This window comes from Dama dama, chromosome 25, assembly GCF_033118175.1.
Source record: "Dama dama isolate Ldn47 chromosome 25, ASM3311817v1, whole genome shotgun sequence".
NCBI lineage: Eukaryota > Metazoa > Chordata > Mammalia > Artiodactyla > Cervidae > Dama > Dama dama.
In genome coordinates, this window is record NC_083705.1 from 39,016,807 (window position 1) to 39,022,806 (window position 6,000).

Genomic DNA, 6,000 nt, shown 5'->3' on the forward strand with positions numbered 1-6,000 from the left:
ACTATCGAGCCTGTGCTCTAGAGCTGGGGAGCTGCAACTACTAAAGCCCGCACTCCTAGAGCCCATGCTCAACAAGACAAGCCACCACAATGAGAAACCCACACACAGCAACTAGACAGCTGCAACTACAGAATCTAGGGAACTAGCCCCCACTTGCCGCAACTAGAGAAAAGCCCATGCAGCAACAAAGACCCAGCACAACCAAAAATAAATTAATTATTATTTTTTAAAAAGATTAAGAAATAAAAAGAAAAAGAAATATAAGACAAAGTAACCAGGGAGAGAGAGGAGACAGGATGAAAGAATAAGGGTTTAGCAATGAGTCAGAAGAAATGACTCATGCTAAACATCTCTGGATTGGTTTCCTCCATTGTAAAATGTGAAGGCATGTAAGTCTACATTCTAGAGAGATACCAGTTCTGCAAATTACCAATAATTGATGTGAAAGGTTTGAAAGCTGTGCCAGCATTTTAGACTTGGCCTTCATATCCTATAACAAATTTGCTGTCTTTGTGCTTAGATTAACATCTTTAAACCAATATGTACATAAAGCAAATGCCCAAAAAGCACCAAAATTATTAGTAAAGTGAAGGATATGATCCTATGTGATTGACACAAGAGATCAGTTTCTGAAAGACAAAAAGTGGTGAGAACAGAGAAACTGGTCTGGCAGCATGCATGATTCCAAAGGACAGCAACCAATTTATTCAAAGGTAAAAATCCTGAGTTGATACAATTAACAATAACCAACACATGACAAGGAAAAGAAACCAATAAAATGGAGTAATTTTCCAAGTATGTCTACATCATCACTTCCCCAAAAGTGCAGGACGTGTTTCTTGGCTCCACCAGGTAGATGAACATAGCTCAGAGAAAGTGAATCTGTAGTCAGTGAAATTTCATTTTAAAAATGAGAGACCACCACAAGGTCCCAGACAGAAAAAACAGATCTCACGCCAAGAATCCAGCACCAGAATGACACTGAACTCAGAAACACTGGAAGCTGGAAAAGAATAAATCAATGCCTTTGGAAATTTGCAGGAATGAATTTCCAGCCAAGAATCCTATACTCAGGCAAACCATCAATTGAGTGTGAGAGTGAAACGGACTTTTCTAGACATGCAAAGTCCCCCAGATTTACTTCCTATATCCCCTTTTAAGAAGCTATTTACAGCAAAACAGATGCTTTATAAAATGAAAAGCATAAACCAAGAAAGAAGAAGACAAGGGAACAGGGAGAACAGGTAATCAACACAAAGGCGGGGTGAAGAGAAATCTCAGAAGGCCCCTATATGTCCTGGCCATCAGAAAACTGGTTCAGACTGGAGAACTGAGGGGGTCCATTCAGAGGGCTGGGGTGGGGCCCAGAAGGAAGAGGATTGGCAGATGCATTTCATTGTGTGAAAAAAACCAAGGAGAGGCATTTTAAAGAGCCACTAGAATAAACAATGATAGGTTCTAAAAAGCAAACAAACGAAAAACTATTTTCCCCAAAAAAGTTGTACAGAAAAAGAAATACATCCACAGTCCACAACCGGGCTCCAGTGAAAAATGGACCGGTCATTGTCATGCAGATGCAATGTTGATGTAATTAACATTGTGAGGTCACTTGTGAGAAGCACTAATAGGGCAGAGCTTTGCACGGAGACGTGTGCAAGTTCTTTCCTCCTGCACCCTCCCTTCTCACCATCCTAGCACAAGATATTAGGCCCTGACTCTTCCTTCCCACTGCCCTGTAGAAAATCCATTTTACTCAAACAATGGCTACCAACTTGAAAGAGCAATTCCTCCATTTTCTGTCCTTGACCAACTATTTCCTTTTTTTTTTTTTTTTTTTAAACTTTTTTATTTTCTATTGGAGTACAGCCAGTTAACAGTGATAGTTTCAGGTGAAGAGCAAGGGGACTCAGCCACACACACACATGTATTCATTCTCCCCTAAACTCCCCTCCCACCCAGGCTGCCACATAACCCTGAGTAGAGATCCCTGCACTATACAGAAGGTCCTTGTTGGTTATCCATTTCAAATATAGCAGTGTGTACATGTCAATCCCAAACTCCCTAACTATTTCTGAAATTAACCAAACTTTGGCTGCTCTGGCTAGACTCCTAGGAAACATCCAGTCCTCCTTCCCTCTCTGGAGCATTCCCCTGCCTGGCGTTTGTAAATAAAGGATTATACTAATGGTGCTCTGGTTGATTTTTTCCCCCCAACTGTGTTGCAAAAATGGAGGAAGGGGAAGTTGGAGGGGAGGAGTAAGAGAGCTATTTCCTCCCCTGTAATAAAAGAAAGTGTACAGATTCTGTCTAAAATTGATAACTCAAGGACCAGCCACATAAGAGAATTATTTCCAACTAGGGAAGGATGTGATCAAACAGCTAAGAAAGAGCAGAGCAATTGTAACCCAAGAGAGGGACTGTTTTTTTTTGTTGTTGTTAGAATCTTTTAACATGCTCTAATCCATAAAATTATAGATGAATGCACTCGGTTGATAACAACTTGAGCAGTTTTTAAAAGTGAAGCTTGCAACTTAAAGTTAAGAATGACCAGACTAAATGATCCAGCCAACGCAGAGTAGAAAGCTTTCTTGGTGGCTGAAGGGTTGAGAAGAAGCAGGTCTAGCCAGCAGATGGGAAGGCCATACCACTGGAAGTGAATTTTGGTCCAATCTCAGTCCTCCCAGAGAGCCTCTAAATTGGAGAATTTGGCTAAGTAGGACAGCAAGAGCTTTCTTGAAAAGCATCAGGTTCTCTGTTCTCTGTGGAAGGCGAAGAGTAGAGTTTGTTTTAGCTTCCTGTTTCCCAACTTGGGTTTTTTTGTTTTTCTGTGTAGCTCCCATTACACTATTTTTTTTCTCTTTTTACTCCCTTCCCTTTAATCTGTGAGTTTTCTTTGCATTTAAGACTCTTTCCCCCCTACTGTTCTATTTTTCTCTTCTCCCAAATTCTTCCTGCCACTGTACCTTGTCTCGCTTCTCGCCTAGATTTTCTGAGTCCTCCCTGATACTCATATTCCTACACATGCCAGGTGGTTTTAGTTTTCATCTCTTAATTTTCCAAGTAGTTACCTGAAATGACTTGAGTCTTTTGAACACAACTTGCCTATCCATAAAACTGGTTAATATTCCTCAGGATGCTATATGACAATGGTTGAGCTATCTTTGAAGTTCTTGAGAAAAAGTAATTTAAGAACTGTGATCTCCTTAATTCAAATTGTAGACACTGTCATCATAAGAACTTGGACTATTTTCTTCTTTTCTCGAAATTTATAGCTTCAATTCTAGAGAACGTTTTCTAGAATGACCACGGAAAGTGAAAACATAGAATGAGACTCATTTTATAAACTAATTTTAGTTGTCATTTCAACAACTGAAAGAAAATCAGCAAATGAATTAAGAGTCTTTAGTCCTTAGAGAAATACTATAATGAGATTCAAAGAATGCATTTGGATTTTCACATTATATTTTAATTTTTAAGTTTCTCAAAATGGAACTAGATATTTGGCTGAAAACATTAACGTATTAAAACAAGTTCTTTTTTTAATTTAAAAAAATTTTTAATATTTATTTGGCTGCATGGGCTCTTAGTTGGGACATGTGGGATCTAGTTCCCTGACCAGGGATCAAACCCCAGATCCCTAGTTTACAGAGTCTTAGCCACTGGATGACCAGGGAAGCTCCACGTTCTTTTTAAAAAAAAAACAAAAACTGTAAGTCTAAGGACTGGCTTTAAAACTTTCTAATCATATGCTATCAGTATGTAAATTTAATTTATAGGTTTCAATGCTTAGGACTTGTGAGTGTGTAAAGAATTAGGGTCCTTTAAAGACATCAACATGTACTAATACAAGTATTTGAATGGGACCATTACTCTGCCCAAATTAAACCTTTTTAACTGAAAATCTGAGGCCAAACCAACAGCATAAAGGGCTCTATGGCCTATCTGTAGTTATTACTGGGAAATTTAGGTTTCACACAAAACTGCCTTTATTCTAAATGCAGTTATTAGAAAAGAGCACACACCTCAAACTAAATATCAATCCACGTTTTCCCCTAGCACAGAAGGAGACCTCTCTGAAGGTTTTTCCAGGCTTACCACTTAACAGTGGTCAAGCCAAAAATAAACCTATGAGGACTTTACTAGGCAAATTCAACAGCATACAAAACAGCAGTCCGTGGGGAGTCGGACTTTTTCCCTATTAGCCTCTTTCTGGGCTTTCCTCTCGCATTCCTCCACCTCCTAATTAGAAAGCTAATTAGGAGTCCAAATTTAATGCTAAATGGGGAGAGAGATCTGGTCACAGGCCAGGATTCCTTTCACATCAAACACTCTTCTCGGTCTCCCTTCCTTAGGGCAGCTGAACTGTGGGAAGAGAGCTGGGCCAGCAGGACCAATTGGCTGAGGGCAGTGTTTACTCTCAGTTGTCTGCGAGGGAAGATCTGTTTCACAAACTGCAAACTCTGCAAAGGTAAAATTAAACAACACGCCTCAGGCCTTCGGTACCCTAAAGAAACAAGTATCTTCTAGGCTCAATTATTATTACCATGGTAACATGAGGTTGGGGAGGTCTCCTCAAGAACGGTTCCCGGTTCCATCCAGGCAGCCTCTCAACAGTGCCGGGCGACTTCTCCAGTTACCATGGCAACCAAAATTAGAAGTGCTTTTGCAACACTAACAGAAACCATCTTTTGAAGCTCTTCTGTGAATCACATTGAATACTGATGATGCAAGCTTGAGTGATACATATTTTACAAACATTAAAAAAAATCATATTGCCATAAACAAATACTCGTTTTAGAGTCCCCTTTGAAATCTTAACCTTGGACTCGATCCTTCGGTCTGGTTTTGTTTGTTTCCCTTCTGGATTCCCGCGGCCTCGAGTGCAAAGGCGATTTGTTTAACTTCCAAACTTGTCTGAATTGCACGGGTGAGAGCTTAAAATGTGGTTCCTTCGCTCTGGGTTTGAAACCGGGAGAGGAAGGGGGTGGGGGAGGGTGGGTATAACAGAGAGCCCTCTTGTCTAATAAAGTCGGGAGGACGAAAACCGGGAGAGGGTGGAGAGTAGAGCCGGGAAGGGACGGAGGAGGAGGGAGAGAGACGGGAAGAAAAAAGCGCAGATGGCTGAATCTCCGCTGCTCTTACGGGGGCTAAGAGCACCTTTATCGGGTGCCTTGACCTCTCCATCTGCTCAGATACTGGGTCAGGCACACGCTGATCGGAAACGGCATTTAAAACACCCTGTTGCGATCCTTTCCGGGTCGTGTCGCCGAATCCTCGGGCTCCTAATATTCCTGAAGAGACCTCAGGGAAGAAGAGACAGGCTCTTCTTTACTTGTACAGTCTTTCCAAAGGAGCGTCTTTCTTTAGGGCGCGTCGTGGCGTGGGGTGTGATGGAGGGTCCACTCCTCTGGACCACCGCCGTTCGCTGTCAGGGCCCTTCACTACCCACTGACCTTCGGGGTCACGCAGGTCCCCGGCACTCGATTCAAACTCGGCGGCTCCGGGTTCGCGCCCCGGGGGCGCTGGCGGCGCGCAGCTGGAGTGCGCGGGGCGAGGCTGGGGCTGCGCGCACAGACCCGGGTGTCCGCACCCAGCCGGCACTCGCGGACACAGGCGCGCACACCCCGGGCGCACGCCCCCAGGCACTGGCAGGCTGCTCGCGCCGGCGCACCCCGGCCTCCGCCTCCAACGCGCTCGCCTCCCAGGCGCGATGGGCCTCGGAGGGGGCGCCCCTAAAGAGCGCTAATCTTCTCCTGACCCCAATTCGCCCACCCTCGCCGGGAGTTGGGTCTCTCTATGCCCCGGGGTTCCAGGGAGGAGAGGCGTCCCTGCTCAGCACCCAAGTCGGCAGCCTAGAGGAGGAAGGGGCGGCCGGGTGGGGTGCCGGCTGCGAGCCCCGCGGCCCTCGCTTACCTTGGTGGCGAGCTCCGCTCGCGGGCTCGGCTGCGCGGCGCCCGGCCGGGCTCTCTGGGCGGTGGGCTCGGGCGCGGGCGGTGCGTG

The 6,000-nt window shown here is 44.5% G+C and overlaps 1 protein-coding gene across 2 annotated transcripts in view; it reads right to left on the minus strand.

Moving 5' to 3' along the window:
- Positions 1-6,000, minus strand: part of NIM1K (NIM1 serine/threonine protein kinase) — a 70,913-nt gene extending 64,913 nt beyond the window's left edge. For both annotated transcript variants that reach the window (XM_061129543.1, XM_061129542.1), the window contains exon 1: positions 5,914-6,000. The gene's annotated coding sequence lies outside the window, so the exon portion shown is untranslated. The remainder of the gene's footprint in view (positions 1-5,913) is intronic.